At 35.2% G+C, this 17,404-nt stretch overlaps 1 protein-coding gene across 12 annotated transcripts in view; it reads left to right on the forward strand.

Moving 5' to 3' along the window:
- The window catches only part of ptprk (protein tyrosine phosphatase receptor type K), a 561,898-nt gene that overhangs the window by 206,519 nt on the left and 337,975 nt on the right, over positions 1 to 17,404 (forward strand). The gene's annotated exons all lie outside the window — the stretch shown is intronic.

Below are 17,404 nucleotides of genomic sequence, written 5' to 3' on the forward strand. Positions count from 1 at the left end.
TGAGTTTTTTGTTATTGTTTCAGAGAGTCAATTATCACATTTTTCTTATTAAATATTTTTGTAATAATGAGTCTAATAAAATGCAATTACATGCGTTAGTAGACTGTGTCCAATTTACTTTTTAACAGCATTTATGACATACAGGCTTGTGATAGCTCAGTAGTTTTCATTGAAAACAAGTTTCAATTCAAGTTATATAAAAATGGAATTGATTGACCTGTTAGTTGTTGAATGTGGAGCTACTATGACTGTGTCCAAAATTCTTAAATGTAAGATTTGTTCAAAAAAAAAAAATACCTAAAGTAGTGTTAAAATCTGAAGTCTTGAGTTAAAATTGTTTGTTGCTTTGGACAGGGCTGGAAAGTAGGTCTAGAGTTTTGCAGATAAATTATATTGTCAACGAATTACAGAATCATAACGTGTAGGTAATGCAGCCATGCAGCTGCTCACAGTGTATAATGTGCTGTATGTAAGGAGTAGATATTTTTCAGTGTATGATTACCAAGTGATGCTTACATAATTTATTGCCTCTTAAATTCATTTCTGGATATGTGATGTATGGGCTTGGATGAGTAAAATAGAAAATACACAATTTGGAGTGACATCTGTAGAGGTGAATTTGAAACAGTGAATTAATCAATAATTGAAGTAGTATAGAATGTTTCTCAGTTTTTAAATAGATGACGTAAAAAATTCACCAATACTTTTAATTTGGGTGTTTTGAATCTTCAGAAATGTTTGCAGTATTCAAGATATCCTAATGAAAAATTAACTTTCCCTAAGAAAACACCTAAAATTATTTGGCCAAATTGAATAAAATTGGTCCACTGGGAGTGTTTTCAGACCAACAAAATGGAAAGGCAGACAGACATGGAGAGTGTTGTAAGCTCTTTTCACTTTATAAGTGAAGACACCTAAAACTTCATAATGCTCTAATTCTGGTTGGAGAAAAGGTATTTTTGAAATTTCTTAGTGTTTCTGAAATTGACTCCCAAGCATAAATGTAATTTTTTTTAGGTGACTATATGACAAGTGTGCTAAATTAAATCATTTGTCCCCTGTGCATAAATTGTTTTTTGGATGAATGTGATGGGCAGTTTGGATACTGCCCGTGTTCAAAACTCATTTCTACTTGTGTCTCTCCTTAACATCAAGATTGAAGATTTAGCCTAATCTGCCTTTGTTTAACTAGTGAAGTTAATGCGTAAGATTTATGGAGCATTGTAACACACACATTTAAGGCTGCTAATTTGAAGAAATATTTTTTTTATTATGTACCTTTTATGAATTAAATTATCAGCCGTTAAGTTTCTATTTGCAGACAGCTTAGTTGGTGAAAGAGATTCCCTTATTTAATGATTTCCAAATATTACAGATATTGCACTGATTAATTTGATTTTGAATTTTAAATCATTTCAGAATGTTGGAATTAATCAGTATAGCTTTAAATGAAGAAATATGTCAGTTTCTAGTTTTGTTTTTTATTTTCTTCAAGCCAGTGTATGAAATGAAGATGCCGTGTGTATGCTTATTGTTTTTATGTGAGACATATGACTTGTTTTATTTCATTGACCTATATTCTTTGTTGTCGCTATGCTGTCGTTCCACCCATTTGGATTGACTCACATTTCAAAAGCACTCTATCCTTATTGGCCATGTGATAGTTAATTTGCATTACAATAGGCCCTTCATGTCTCTTGATTTGAACATCAACTAGCAAAACATGCTTGGTGATGATTTAGTTTCTAGAGGCAATACATCTACTACAAAGCTTTTAATCATTATTTTAAAGCTTGATGTGGTTTATGGTACTCCAACGCCAAAAATCTTTTGAAAACTAGACATAATGGTATGAATCTGTTTATAATGATTTTGCCAAATCACCCAAAAAAGACGACGGGTATAACACAGAACTCTGGGCCCTATACATAAGCAATTTCTGTTTTTCCCCTTCTTGAAAAGAAACTTGTGTAGGCTTTGGGTAATCATTATCCTTTTTGATTTGACCTCTTTGCTGTTTACATAACAGCTTTATCAGCTTTTTTTGCTACACCACTGTAGTAGCTTTGTGTATTGTGGTGCAGTGATTAGCACTGCTTCATTATCTTAGCCAGTTTTTTTCCTATATTACAAAGACTTGGAAGCTTAATTGGCAACTTATTGAGGCATTGTGTCATTGGACACAACTTTTGTTGCTGCACCATGTCAGTTTACGCAACATATTAAGCCTTTCACGTTTGATATATTTTTTTTTTTTAACCACATATATGCCATACTGATGCAAAGAAAGAATAGTCAAGTTTATTAAACAGGCTAAAAATATATTTACTGTATGTATGTATGTATATGTATATGTATATGTATATGTATATATGTGTATATATATGTATGTATATATGTGTATGTATGTGTATATGTATATATGTATGTATGTATGTGTATATATATGTATGTATGTATGTATATATGTATATATATATATGTATGTATATATGTATATGTATGTATATGTATGTATATATGTATATGTATGTATATGTATGTATATGTATATATGTGTATATGTATATATGTGTATATATGTGTATATATATATGTATATATATGTGTGTATATGTATATGTATATGTATGTATGTGTGTATATATATGTATATATATATGTATATGTATGTACAGTGGTATGAAAAACTATTTGCCCCTTCCTGATTTCTTATTCTTTTGCATGTTTGTCACACAAAATGTTTCTGATCATCAAACACATTTAACCATTAGTCAAATATAACACAAGTTAACTCAAAATGCAGTTTTTAAATGATAGTTTTATTATTTAGGAGAAAAATCCAAACCCACATGGCCCTGTGTGAAAAGTAATTGCCCCTTGTTAAAAATAACCTAACTGTGGTGTATCACACCTGAGTTCAATTCCGTAGCCACCCCCAGGCCTGATTACTACCACACCTGTTTCAATCAAGAAATCACTTAAATAGGTGCTGCCTGACACAGAGAAGTAGACCAAAAGCACCTCAAAAGCTAGACATCATGCCAAGATCCAAAGAAATTCAGTAACAAATGAGAACAGAAGTAATTGAGATCTATCAGTCTGGTAAAGGTTATAAAGCCATTTCTAAAGCTTTCAGACTCCAGCGAACCACAGTGAGAGCCATTATCCACAAATGGCAAAAACATGGAACAGTGGTGAACCTTCCCAGGAGTGGCAGGCCGACCAAAATTACCCTAAGAGCGCAGAGACGACTCATCCGAGAGGTCACAAAGACCCCAGGACAACGTCTAAAGAACTGCAGGCCTCACTTGCCTCAATTAAGGTCAGTGTTCACGACTCCACCATAAGAAAGAGACTGGGCAAAACGGCCTGCATGGCTGATTTCCAAGACGCAAACCACTGTTAAGCAAAAGAACATTAGGCTCGTCTCAATTTTGCTAAGAAACATCTCAATGATTGCCAAGACTTTTGGGAAAATACCTTGTGGACAGATGAGACAAAAGTTGAGCTTTTGGAAGGCAAATGTCCCGTTACATTTGGCGTAAAAGGAACACAGCATTTCAGAAAAGAACATCATACCAACAGTAAAATATGGTGGTGTAGTGTGATGGTCTGGGGTTGTTTTGCTGCTTCAGAACCTGAAAGGCTTGCTGTGATAGATGGAACCATGAATTCTACCGTCTACCAAAAATCCTGAAGGAGAATGTCCGCCATCTGTTCGTCAACTCAAGCTGAAGCGATCTTGGGTGCTGCAACAGGACAATGACCCAAAACACACCAGCAAATCCACCTCTGAATGGCTGAAGAAAAACAAAATGAAGACTTTGGAGTGGCCTAGTCAAAGTCCTAACCTGAATCCAATTGAGATGCTATGGCATGACCTTAAAAAGGCGGTTCATGCTAGAAAACCCTCAAATAAAGCTGAATTACAACAATTCTGCAAAGATGAGTGGGCCAAAATTCCTCCAGAGCTGTAAAAGACTCATTGCAAGTTATCGCAAATGCTTGATTGCAGTTATTGCTGCTAAGGGTGGCCCAACCAGTTATTAGGTTCAGGGGCAATTACTTTTCACACAGGGCCGTGTAGGTTTGGATTTATTTTTCTCCCTAAATAATAAAACCATCATTTAAAACTGCATTTTGTGTTTACTTGTGTTATATTTGACTAATGGTTAAATGTGTTTGATGATCAGAAACATTTTGTGTGACAAACATGCAAAAGAATAAGAAATCAGGAAGGGGCAAATAGTTTTCACACCACTGTATATATATATATATATATATGTATGTATGTATGTATATGTATGTATATGTGTGTATATGTGTGTATATATGTGTATATATATATATATGTATATATATATATACACACACACACTGTATATACTGTATCTAGTGTCAGTATGTCTGTCGGTTTTTCACGAGAGAGCTACTTAATGGATTGAGATTGGGTCTTTTTTCTAGAATTTGCTTGAACATTCTGGTTGATTTTGCAACTTCTCTCATCGTGCTAAGAATCATAGTTTGCTTGCAGGAGCAATATATTTGAGCTAATCCGAGAGTTAGAGGCTAGGTGCTAAAGGTAGGGGTATGAGTGATTTCAGAAGTAGGAAGTCGGTCTGCCTCTGTGTTTTGAAGTGTACCTTGCCTCCATTTAGCTAGCAATACCTTTTTGTTTATTGATTGTTAAAGTTTGTCCTGTTTCACTACTACGAGAACAGAGCCGCGGGAGACAGCTAGTTTAAAATGTTACAAATGCAAAAAAAAAAACAAAAAAAAAAAACCACCTTTAAACCAGACCTCCTTCACTACCACATTTCCGTTTATGCATAAATCCACATGTCTAGTAATTCAGTTACATGCTCAAAACATCCTAAACATATTTATTTTTTATTTATTTATTGAACACTAGGGGCTTTGCCCCCCTGCTCGCTTTGCTCGCCAACCCCTGCGTTTTGTTTTCCAGATACACACTTAAGATTTTTTTTTTCTTTGAATTGTTGCTATTTCATTAGTTTCACTGGTATTTCAGAACTTCAGTTAAAACAATATTTGGAATCTTTCGAGTCCCAATATGCTGAATCTTTTAAATGAGGTCATAATTCAGGATAGGTTTCTCTGTTTGGAATTTCAGCACAGACAAAGCGATCTACATCATCAGCATTTAATTTTTTTTGCAAAGTAACCAATAAATGTATTTGAGGTAAACCCCGTTTTTGAAATTCTCTGACTTAAACTTCAAAGCTTTACAATATTTACGTACTTTTGACATATCACCTATGTCCATATATTTGATCTCTATTCGCCTTTTCGTTATTTCTCTGAGTAATACTTTCTCTTTGTGTTAATGTGATATTTACTTTCTTTGTTTTGACTCTTGGTTTTTTTTTTCTGCTTTCATTTTCTGTATCTTGCTTTGCATGTGTTTTGCTCCTATGTTTTTTTTTTTTTGAGTCTTTTGAATTCCAGTTTTCATTAGCTCTAACCTGCTCTGCATGTGTTTGGCCCCCTTGTTTTTTAACCTCCTTATGACGTTTTACTTTGTTTTCTACTGTCTTATTTCTGACCTCCCATTGTCCTGCTTTTTTTCAATGATACCTGGTCCGTGGTGATTATTTTCCCTTTTTTTGAGTAATTTCTGTTTGTTTGCACTCCTGCGATCTTTACTTTATTTTTTTTTTTTACTTTCGAATTTCCCTACTTTCATATTTAACATTCTCCACATGTGTATCACGCCATATTTTTTTTTTTGAGCCTTTCGAATTCCATTGCTTTCATAATTTCTAACCTGCTCTGCATGTGTATAGTGGCAGCGTTTGTGAACGTCTTTGTGAAGTTCTACTTTTGTCTTTTACTCTCTGTCTTTTAATTCTGAGCCTGATTGGACATGCTTTTTTTTCAATTCCACTTGTTCCGGCCTGATAATTGCCTTAGTTTCTGAAATTGCACCTATATTATTCTTTTTCTTTTTTGCTTTTTTTTCTCTCCTGTGTTTTTGAGTCTCTTTTTTTTCTGCGCTGCTCTTTCTTCTTCACTTAGTCATTGACGTTTCATTTATAACGTATTGTCCTTATATGCTTTATATGTGCTGAGATCTCTGGATCTGTGTGTGCTCAAAGCCTTTACACAACTGAGTGTTTTGCTGCCCGTGGTCTTATTTGATATTGGTTGTAAGTAGGGGCATGTCTTGCAATAATCTCATGTTCTACGTCCCCGCGAGACGGTTTTGGGTCAATCTCTTGGCACAGGGTCTCATGTTTAAGATGCTCCGTGGCCAGCCTCTTTCGTCTCATGAGTCTTAAGTGTCTTCCATGATCTTCACGTGAAGATCACGTCTAGTCTCCCTAGCCTTTCTTACCCAGGATTTTTTTTTTTTTAAATAATAGTGGTATTATTTAAACATAAGTATTTTTACTTAACTATTGTTAAATAATTCACAAAATGCTTTTTTTAAAAATTGAATGCACTCATTTGAATTGTAGACCTTCCCTGCCCTTACTCACTGGTCAATAGTCAAACCCAGTAATAAAATATATTACAGCTTACTAAAGGTTATGTTACTGATTTATTATTATTTATTATAGCTTCTATTGCTATTGTTCTGAGTGAGAAGATGACCTCACATTAGTGGTGACTGTTTAGAATTATAGTGAAGGCACTGAACAATTTAATTTCAGATCACTACTGTGCTTTCTTTTAATTAATACTGTTTCCTCGATAGAAGTATAGATCAAAGCATTTTTAAGAAACAATTCTGATGCAGTTATGATAAGTGGTCTGTGGTGCTGTGCAGATTTTAACACTAGAATCCCTGAAGCATACAAAAATATTTGTAATGCTGGGCACCTAAATTTCCTCTCTTCTCCTCATCAGCGACTTTGTTTTGCAAATGTGTCAATCAGCACTGGCAGCAGGCTGCCTGCTATCCCATCCTCCACTGAGGCAGCTGAAGTCAAGTTAGATGCAAAATTCTCAGTGTTGAAGTCCGTTTATCTGGGAGTAAGGTGTCTGGAATTGTATAGGGTAAATAATATGTTGTTTGGAATACATTTCATGTGTGTTCCATGTCTACAACAATCTGTGTAAATGTAGGATGACAGGAAATGTGAGGCAAGAAATGTTGAACACATAACTAAAAACTTATTGGGAGTGATTTGATAAAGAAGAACTAAACAGGCAAGGATGGCGCCTGTAAGCCCAACATCATTTTCCAGCCTGTGCAGTAAAATAGAATGGTCAATGGTGTCAAATGCTGTGCTTAAGTCTAACAACATAATTATCGTGGATTTTCATTCATCAGAGGATATTGGAATGTCGTGTACAATACACGTTAGTGCTATTTCTGTTACTATGACCAGTGAGGAAACCAGACTGGAATTTCTCAAGTAAATTGTGATGTGATGTAAGCTGTAACTGAAGCATATTGGCGACTACTTTTTTTAAGTATTTTAGAGAGAGGGGGTAAATTTTGAAATGGGTCTATAAGTATATGTGGGTCTGAGTGTGACTTTAAGTAATAGTTTGATGACTGACACTTTTTCAGTGCATCAGGTACTGTGCCATGCAATAAGGAACTATTAATAATGTTAAGAATAGGCAGTGCAAGAACATCCAATCCACTTTTTACTAGTTTTGTTGGCACTGGATCTAGGGAACAAGTAGTAGGTTTCATTTTAGAAATTAAAGACAAGACTTCCTGCTCAGTTACAGGATTAAAATTTCTAAAGTGTTGAATGCAAAATAAGACATGGTCTGCCAAGCTAGTATGTAGTTTGCACTGTGATGCTGAGATCTCGGATGTTACATTTTTAATTTTCTCATTAAAGTTCAAAAAGTCTGTACTGCTAATATCTGTTGGTATTTTGCACTGTAGATCTGATTTCCCTTTTGTTAAATTAACCACTGTTCTAAACAGTACCTGAGGATTTTTATTATTGCTAATTATTATTTTAGAATAGTAATCTGAGCAAGCTTTAAAGAGAGCTTTATTATATTTTTAACACTTTCTGTCCATGCAGTTTATAAGACATGCAGCTTTGTTTTCCATCTGCGCTTTAGTATTCGATATTCTTAATTTAGGAGCGCAATTTGTTTTAATTAAACCAGGGAAAGTTTTCTATATGCTTTGATCACTTTTGTTTTAAGGGGAGCCACTGAGTCCAGAGCATCTCTCAAGGTCATATTATAATGTGAGGTTATGCTGATCTAAATTGTTTTCCAATTTTACATTCAATATTAACTGATCTAAATGGTTTTCCACAATTACACATGACTTACACTTGACTTACTCAAAGTCTCGAAGCAGAATTACAGTCTAGATGTAGCACTGTCTTTGTTTTAATATTTGAATGTACTGGTAAGGGCAGAACCAAATTAAATGTAAGTAGTGATCAGAAATAATTTAATGGAGTAATATTTCATTTTTGAATTTTTGCTTTGTAAGTTATAATTGAATCTAATATGTGGTTATGATTATGAGTTGGACCTTTGAAAGTCTGACAAAATCCTACTGAATTTAACAAATAAGTAAAACATTTACTAAGTGTCAGTTTTCACATCAATGTGTACATCACAATCCCCCATCAGTAAACATGATCATAATTTATAGCCAAATCAGATAAAAGGTTGCCAAATTCAGTCATTAACCATGAATGCTGGTGCTCTGTAGACAAGCTCTACAATTATGTTGGTTTCTGTTTTAATATTTAAAATGAATGCCTCGAAGGATGTGAAGTCAGCTAAATTTTTAGAAGTGATTTTCATTTTGTTACAATTAATTATTCCAAGGCCTCCTTTTCGAGTAGAATCTCTAGACATTGCCACTGTGACACCTGGTTGAAAATGAAATGCGCAAACATGTACATATGCGTCTGTCTTTTATTTTGTACCAACTGATAATTGGGCTTCAGAAACATGTCAAATGAGTAATTTCTTTTTCTTCTGTTTCATTCTTGAATATAAGCTTACTTGTTTTGTTATATCTTTTGTTTAAGTGTTTCTTGGATATTTGGGCTTCACACATCCTGCACTTCAAGTCAAAATTATCTCGTTATTACTATAACATATGAAAACATTTTCTGTTTTAATCGTCTGGTTAGCATTTCTTGCCTCACATTTCCTTTGTCATTCTATGTTTACACAGATCGTTGTAGACATGGAACACTCATATATAATGAATTTTTTTTCCAAGTCACACAATTTCATTAACTCTAGAATTCCTTACAAACACAGAGCCAGATAAACACTTTAACACAGATTTCAGCTGTGAGGATTGCAGCAGGGCGATCCCTTCATCTGACTGAATGGGGGATGGGGGGTGTAGCAGGCTTTGTTCTGCTAAACCACATATTTGCAAAACAAAGTTGTGCCATTAGCGCAGTGATAAGGAGCTACGAGTTTCTTGGCATATTTCAGGAAAATTTGAGGAGGTCAGGGATAATGGAAATAATCGCAAGCTTCAGGAATTCTAGTGTTAAATAAATAATGAACATTCCAAGAACATGCAGGTTCAGAGTGGGTGCAGATGTGCTCAAGACAGCCCTGCTCCAGGGTTGATTGTGGTGCTTGGCTGATTGAGCATTTCCGTGCAAAAGCAAGTGGAACAGTCAAGTGCTGCATTCTAGACTGCAGTAGGTGGGAAATAAAGCGTGTGCTCAATTCTAGGGCCGTTATTTTCACTTTACATGCTTCTCTTAGGACAAATTATTTCAAAACATAAAATAGCATGTTTATGCAAACAACATTAAGCAATATAACTCAATGACCCCATAATTCTCAACCTCCTGGCTGGCTGATTAGCCTTAATAAATGAATAGCAGTGATTTCCTTACACTAAACAAATGAAAACAAACTCCAGTTTTTGACAGAAGTTACAAAAGTGAAGATTTCAAGAAAATATTGACCATTGCCATGACCAGATAATATATATCCCCAAGTTAATGATTACATATTTAAAGGAATACTCAACTGAAAAATTGCATTTTTATATGTTACTTAGCATCTATGGGTTGTAGAGATGGGTGAGAAAAAAGTTTAATCACATATTTTCATGGAGGTAATGTTTCTGATTGAATCAAAGGCTATGGTGACCAATGCTGAACATCAAACAAATGACCATGAAAAAAAATCCTATTACTTGTTATCCTGTTGCAGGCTCCCAACAGGCAAAATGCATGCATGCCAAAACTTTGTTAAATAAACCATAATAAACGAAGTTCACAAGCAGGAAACTCATTCACATAGCATCATGCTTTTAAATTGAAGACCTGCCTGACTCCATTTTTCTTCTTCTTCTTTTGGCTGCTCTCGTTAAGGGTCGCCACAGCGGATCATCTTCTTCTCTTCCATATCTTTCTGTCCTCTGCATCTTGTTCTGTTACACCCATCACATGCCTGTCCTCTCTCACCACATCCATAAACCTTCTCTTAGGCTTTCTTCTTTTTCTCTTCCCTGGCAGCTCTATCCTTTGCATCCTTCTCCCAATATACTCAGCATCTCTCCTCATGTCTCCCAACCGTCCAACTTGAGCTGACCCTCTAATGTACAGTAATCCCTTGCTATATCGCGTTTCGACTTTCGCCGTTTCACTCTATCGCGGATTTTAAATGTAAGCACATCTAAATATATATCACAGATTTTTCGCTGGTTCGCGGATTTCTGCAGACATTGGGTCTTTTAATTTATGCTACACGCTTCCTCAGTTTGTTTGCCCTCTTGATTTCATACAAGGGACGCTATTGGCGGATGGCTTAGAAGCTACCCAATCAGAGCATGCATTACATATTAACTAAAACTCCTCAATGATATAAGATATGCATCCCGCGCGGAGCTTGATTGTTTGCTTGTCTCTGCCTCTCTCTCACCCTCTCTGACATTCTCTGCGCCTGATGGAGGGGCTGTTTGCACAGAGGCTGTTTGCTTAAAAGATACTGACGCTCCTCTAAAAAAATGCTGCTTTATTGTGGTGCTCGGCATATTTAAAAGCACAAAAGCACACGTATTGATTTTTTGATTGTTACTTTAATCTCGCTCTCTCTCTCTGACGTTCTCTGCGCCTGACGGAGGAGATGTGAGCAGAGGGGCTGTTTGCACAGAGGCTGTTTGCTTAGAAGATACTAACGCTCCTCTAAAAAATGCCGCGGCAAACTTAAAAGCACAAGTATTGATTTTTTGATTGTTTGCTTTTCTTTTGCAGCTCTCTCTCCCTCTGAAATTCTCTGCTCCTGAAGAGAAGAAGATCTATTTGCATTCTTTTAATTGTGAGAAAGAACTGTCATCTCTGTCTTGTCATGGAGGACAGTTTAAACTTTTGACTAAAGGGTGTTATTTCATGTCTAGAGGGCTCTAATAATGTTAACAGTGTGGGAGAGTTTATAAGGGTTAAAATATATAAAAATAACTACACAAATATATGGTTTCTACTTCGCGGATTTTCGTCTATCGCGGGGGGTTCTGGAACACAACCCCCGCGATCGAGGAGGGATTACTGTACTTATTTCTAATCCTATCCATCCTCGTCACACCCAGTGCAAATCTTAGCATCTTTAACTGTGCGTGCTGCCTCCAGCTGTCTCCTGCTTTCTGGTCAGTGCCACCGTCTCCAGCTCATATACAGTAGCTGGCCCCACTACCGTCCTGTAGACCTTCCCTTTTACCCTTGCTGTTGATCCCAAGTATTTAAACTAATCAACCTTCTCCAACTCTACTCCTTGCATCCTCACCATTCCACTGACCTCCCTCTCATTTACACACATGTATTCTGTCTTGTTCCTACTGACCGTCATTCTTCTCCTCTCTAGAGCGCATATCCACCTCTCCAGGGTCTTCTCAACCTGCTCCCTACTATTGCTACAGATCACAATGTCATCAGCAAACATCATAGTCCACAGGGACTCCTGTCTAATCTCGTCTTTCAACCTGTCCATCACCATTGCAAATAAGAAAGGGCTCAGAGCCGATCCCTGATGTAATCCCACCTCTTTGGTAAACATGGTGCTTATAACATCCTTAATCACTTTTGTTCAAATAATCGGCAATGTAAATTAATGAATTGTCAATTACAGATGATGTTCATCAGTACAAACCTAGGTTAAAGTGTTGAAAAGTATTGAAGAAGGTTAATATACAGTAGTTATTGTTAGCTATAACTTTAAAATGAGTTGTTCAACTACTGGATTGGGCACAGATAAAGTGGATATAAGTACATTTTGGTGAGAAACCATGGAAATGGAATATGATACTAAGTAGTGTGGTAAAAAGACTAGGTGAATAAACATTAATAGGCTATGTTGGACTGAATGTCCTATTGTCAGAACTGTTCTTAGTTTTTATTTTTATGCAGTTAAGAGATTGGATAAAGCAAAGCTTTAGCAGTGAAAGAATACAATTATATTAGCAAATAATGCATGTAATAGCAAATAATATTTGACTAGTTAAACATTTTGTTTTCTGATCCTTGTGTAACAGAACATTCAGTAGTTCATTTACAACTGACAACAGATGCATTGATATTGGCAGAACGTCTGCTCTTTAAGAAGACAAAGGTTTTCTCAGAAGTTACAGTAGTTTTTATTTATGTCCTGAGGTAAAGATATACTGGGTATAGAATCATTATAGGTTATACATAAAAGCTAAATATAATCAGCATTCACATGTACATTATGTGGAGTATCAATCTTGTACTGCATTTAGAATCATATTAACCCTGGAAATTGAAACATGAAAACTTTGTGTTTTATTTCATGTATCAAATATCAAAACTCACAGATTTACTGTTTTAGAAAATATCAGTGTCTACATTTTGTGTATACAGATTTGCATTCTATTCCAATGACAAACCTATGATAGGTTTGCTGTCGATTTTAATGCAAGGTAGTGAATTTGACATCTGTATGAAAAAGAAAAAATTAACAAGATCACTTAGGTCTACCAAGAACGTTATATGGTGGAGGGAAAAAAACACCCTTGTTTAGTTCATGCAGGTATCTTTCAAGAAAAAGCTATGCAGGAAGTGGCATGATTACCTTGAAGTAGAGGAAATAACAACATTTGCCACTAAGTGCCATAGTATGACAACTAAATTATTGCTTGGAAAGCACTGTTCTTTGTGGTGTTTTGCTTGAAATGGAAAGTTTACAAGCAGAATTTGAGAGACAGGAACTCTTGCTGTCACTGTACATTTGATGTAATTTATGATTGAATTAAGCACCATTATGGTGTGACACCATAGCAGCAGTGCAGTATAAATGCTATTTAATAAATTTAGTATTGAAACAGAAGTGGATTTGTAAAATGAACAGTGTTGTGTGTTTGTAGGTATATGTGTATATATACTACTTTAATGCTAAATCCATATTAGTAATTGCTGTTGCAGATTCATAATGTATTCCCTGTAGTACCCAGTGTTTTTTCCTCAGACATAATTATACTGTCCAATTTCCTATTAAATGATTAAAATATTATTGATTTACATAAATAACCTCATAAGGTTCTCCTTTATGGTATAATACTGGTTAAGCACTTCCTGTCTGCTGTTCCCATGTGTGGTACAAAGTCAGTATGTTTTTATTTAATGTTTTATGAGATGGCATTAGCTGTTTTGGGTGATTTCAAATCACAAACTTGATATGAAAGAAAGGGTTAAATGTGTGTCATCTGCATATGAATGAAAGTGAATATCTTGTTCTGCATAGTTGCCCTACTTTACAGTCAAGGGGACAGGGTTTAAGTTTTAGCCTGGTAAGAGTCTTTTGGGTTGGTGTGCTATTGCACTACACTAAAAAAAGAAAAAAAAAAGTCCACATCATTCATGGCCGTACAGCTTGGTTGGAATGCATCTCCTTCACCCTGGCTTATTAACTGCAACACAGACTGCCAGTAGATGGTGGCAGTGAGCCAGCACTGAATGAAGTACATTCCTCCCTCTGATTGAAGGAGGATGATCAGATGAAAGAGAGGGGTGGAGCTGAGCATGGTGTTTCAGTAAGAGAAGAAACTGATGCAAACTGTAAACCATTTTTGCACATGTTATTGATTGGAAGTTCTTCAGAAAAGTGTACTGATTATGCTCAATCTGCACAAGAAACAATTTAACATTAGTTAATTTTGATTGTTTTTTATTTTGTTAATTTTATGATGTTGTTATTGAAAATAAAAAGCAATTAAATATTGTTGCCGTACACTTTATTACTCTTAAGTTTAATGCATACTGAAAAATACACACTTAAACATAAAGCATAATGAGACTAAAGTAACCCAAGGACAAGCTGCCTCTTCAACAATATACTCTGGCTATGGTAACACTGAAGCCAAAAGAGGAACTTCATTCTATTTTTTTTTTTTGTGCTGTAATTCTTCAAACAAATCAAATCAGATACAAGTGTGTACAGATATGGAAGCCACAGATTGAAAATAAATTAAAACAATATATTGTTTGACAGATAAAGCCTTTGTCAATAGACCACATTGAACACACATCCTTATGGTGACTATTATGCTGTCTCACATTGTTTTTAGTGCAAGGTTTGTACGCATTTTTCAGTTCATGATAATGCACTTAACACATCCAGATCTATATGTAAAAACCTGGAGACGGTGGAGCCAGAACTTGTTAGCAGGGATGGAAAGTAACAAATTACATTTACTTTCGTTACTGTACTTGTGGATTTTTAAGGGAATTGTATTTTTAAATTTTTTTAAATCTAAATAGGTTTACTCTTTATGTATTTATTAATGATTGCACTTCATTGCTTTTTCAACCGGAAAGTTACAAAGTACAGTTAAATGACTATGATCAAAATCCAAAGTTCACAGTGGCAGATTAAAATAAAACTACATGCATACATTGGGGGTCGTAGATCAACAATAGAAGTGTGTTTTAGTAAATGATATAATAGCCATGCAGTGTTCTAGTTTTCTCTGGCTTATTAAGTGGACGCATCTCAGCATATCATGGTGTAATGGCTCAGTTTATTGGCTATGGTGACCCAGATGCATCCTCTCATCTGCAGTGACTGTAGGTTTCTGCTGGATGTAGTGATTATCTGTGCAATGGATGATGCAGCAGAAAGTTCCAGGTGTAGGGTAGCAGTGACCCTCTTTATTTAATAAAAAAGAAAAAAAAAATATGGTACTTTGGATCACTGGTTGCATTTAGAAGAGCTGTTCAGTCTCAAGGCACAAGATAGCTTCACCATGTGATATAAACTATACCCCAACAGCTGTTACCTGCAGTCAAAAACTTTTCTACAAATTTACAAAAACGTATAGAAGTAAGTGAATTTTTTTTCACTTCGGGGGTGCTTAAAATACATCATAAATGATTTATAAAAATCAAATAGGACTGAAAAAATACCACAGTAAACTAAACTCCCAATCACTTACGAACAAATCGCTGCTCAGTTGTCCAAAGCGATAGCTAATATGACAGATGGCATCTAAAAAAAAAAAGAAAAATATCCCCTTCATTGTGTTTAGAACATTTCAGCATATACACCATTTCTTAAACACAAGTGCATTGGTAAGTCAAAGAATAACTGGACACCTGAAGAGCTTAGCCAAAAAAACCCAAAACACTCTGGTATTATACTTGCAACAAACTCCTGCTTCATTTGTCTACACACATTTCACATGAACAATAATTGACAAAATAGAAGTAGTTCTTCCTTATTGCACTGTAAGTCCTGCAATACCTACCTACAGTATATGTTTGCTATGTTTTGTTTGCTTTTCAACACTTGTGTATTAAAGGTTGTGCAACTTAACAAGAATTACTGTAGCTTATTAATCAATGTTCTATTTTACTACTCGGAGATTACATGTTAAGTGTAGTTTAAGTTTTAAAAATTTGCTTCTTTACGCTGGTTCTATGCAGATTGTACTTGCCTAATGTCAACATGATTCAAAAGTGGCTTCAGCTAATGCAGTTGATTTACAAAACAGCTACCATGAATTAATTTCTATTTATTTATTTATTTTACAATCTGATCTGAAATGTTTTGTGTTCTGTATGTGTTTTTTTTTTTTTTTTTACTTTTCAAACTTTATAAAAAAGATCTGATATGTTGCCTATGAGTTTTCAACGGATCTCGATATTTTAGGGACCCCTGATGCCTAAAACCCGAATATCTTGATGAGAGAAGTGTGTCTGTGTGTTTCTTGAGGGTGGTCTAGAGCTAAAACAGTTAGACGGAAAAATACCAAACTCGAAACTTAAGCCTATTACGAGATGATGATATGCCAATTTGTTTTTGAGCCAAATCATGCAAGAGAGAGAACCACTCCAGTGGAACCCTTAAATACCATAATTCTGCAATTAATTTTGAATTCTTCTCTTTAATTGCTATTGTAATGTCCTATTTTATGATCAGAAAGATCAGCATCAGAGTAAACAATTACTGAAATGTTATGGAATTGTTCCAGGGTCCTAGCGCACAAAGTCTATTAACACTAATGTACAAATATTTTTTTTCAGTTTGTGCCAGATTATTCTGGAATATGCATCCCCGCAATGCAATAATTGTTTTAAAAGTATACTAATCCATAAATCACACACAGACTGTAGGGTATTGAGATATTGTTTGGAACTCCACAAGTCTTGATTCTCCTGCCTCTTCAGGGTTGCAGATGGCCTCAAACTAAAGAGCTTCATGATGAATCATATAGCACTATGGTGGACATCCTTTGGCTAGGACCTCCCGGAGATTGATACTGATCCACCAGTTTGTAAAGTTGTCTCTCAGAGTATCTTGTATTCTCTTTTAAATCCTGCGTGCTTTAGTTAAGTGTTCGATCTAATCTCTGCTTTCTGCTGCTGCTGCTGATGTTGTCAGTTTTTAAGGTTTGTAAGTTTGTCAGTAGTGAAAATAAAAGCAATTATGTTAAACTAATGTTTTTATTTTATGGGCTATTTCCATTATGTTTCTGCAATCCTTTACTAATTCTTTGCTGTTTGTTTAGTTCTGGATAAAAGGGTTCGCTGTGCAGAGTTGGCACATACTGTTACGATTAGAATTTTCATTATGAACTTCATGTTACAAAATTTAAGTTCATAGTCTTTTTTGCTTCATTTTTCTGTGCTTAATTTCTCTTTAACACACTTTATTGTCACTTATTTGATTAATAGTCCAGAAATGCAGTTCTTGGAGAACTAATTACTATAAATTTGCCTCTTTCAGCATTTTACATAATGGTGTATAGAAATGTATGAGAATATCAGCTCAGTGAGATTCTTTTCTGCAGCATTCAATGGCTACACATTGTCATTTGTCACAGTGTGATGGGGTCTGTGCAGGACTATTCAGTTCTCCTCCAAACATGAAGCATTGAAATTGACTTTTACATTAGCTGAAGCATGTGGCAATTAAAGCAGTTGGATGCTAGTTTACTGTAGCTACACTTTTA

The sequence above is a fragment of the Polypterus senegalus genome, chromosome 3 (assembly GCF_016835505.1).
Source record: "Polypterus senegalus isolate Bchr_013 chromosome 3, ASM1683550v1, whole genome shotgun sequence".
Taxonomy (NCBI): Eukaryota; Metazoa; Chordata; class Cladistia; order Polypteriformes; family Polypteridae; genus Polypterus; species Polypterus senegalus.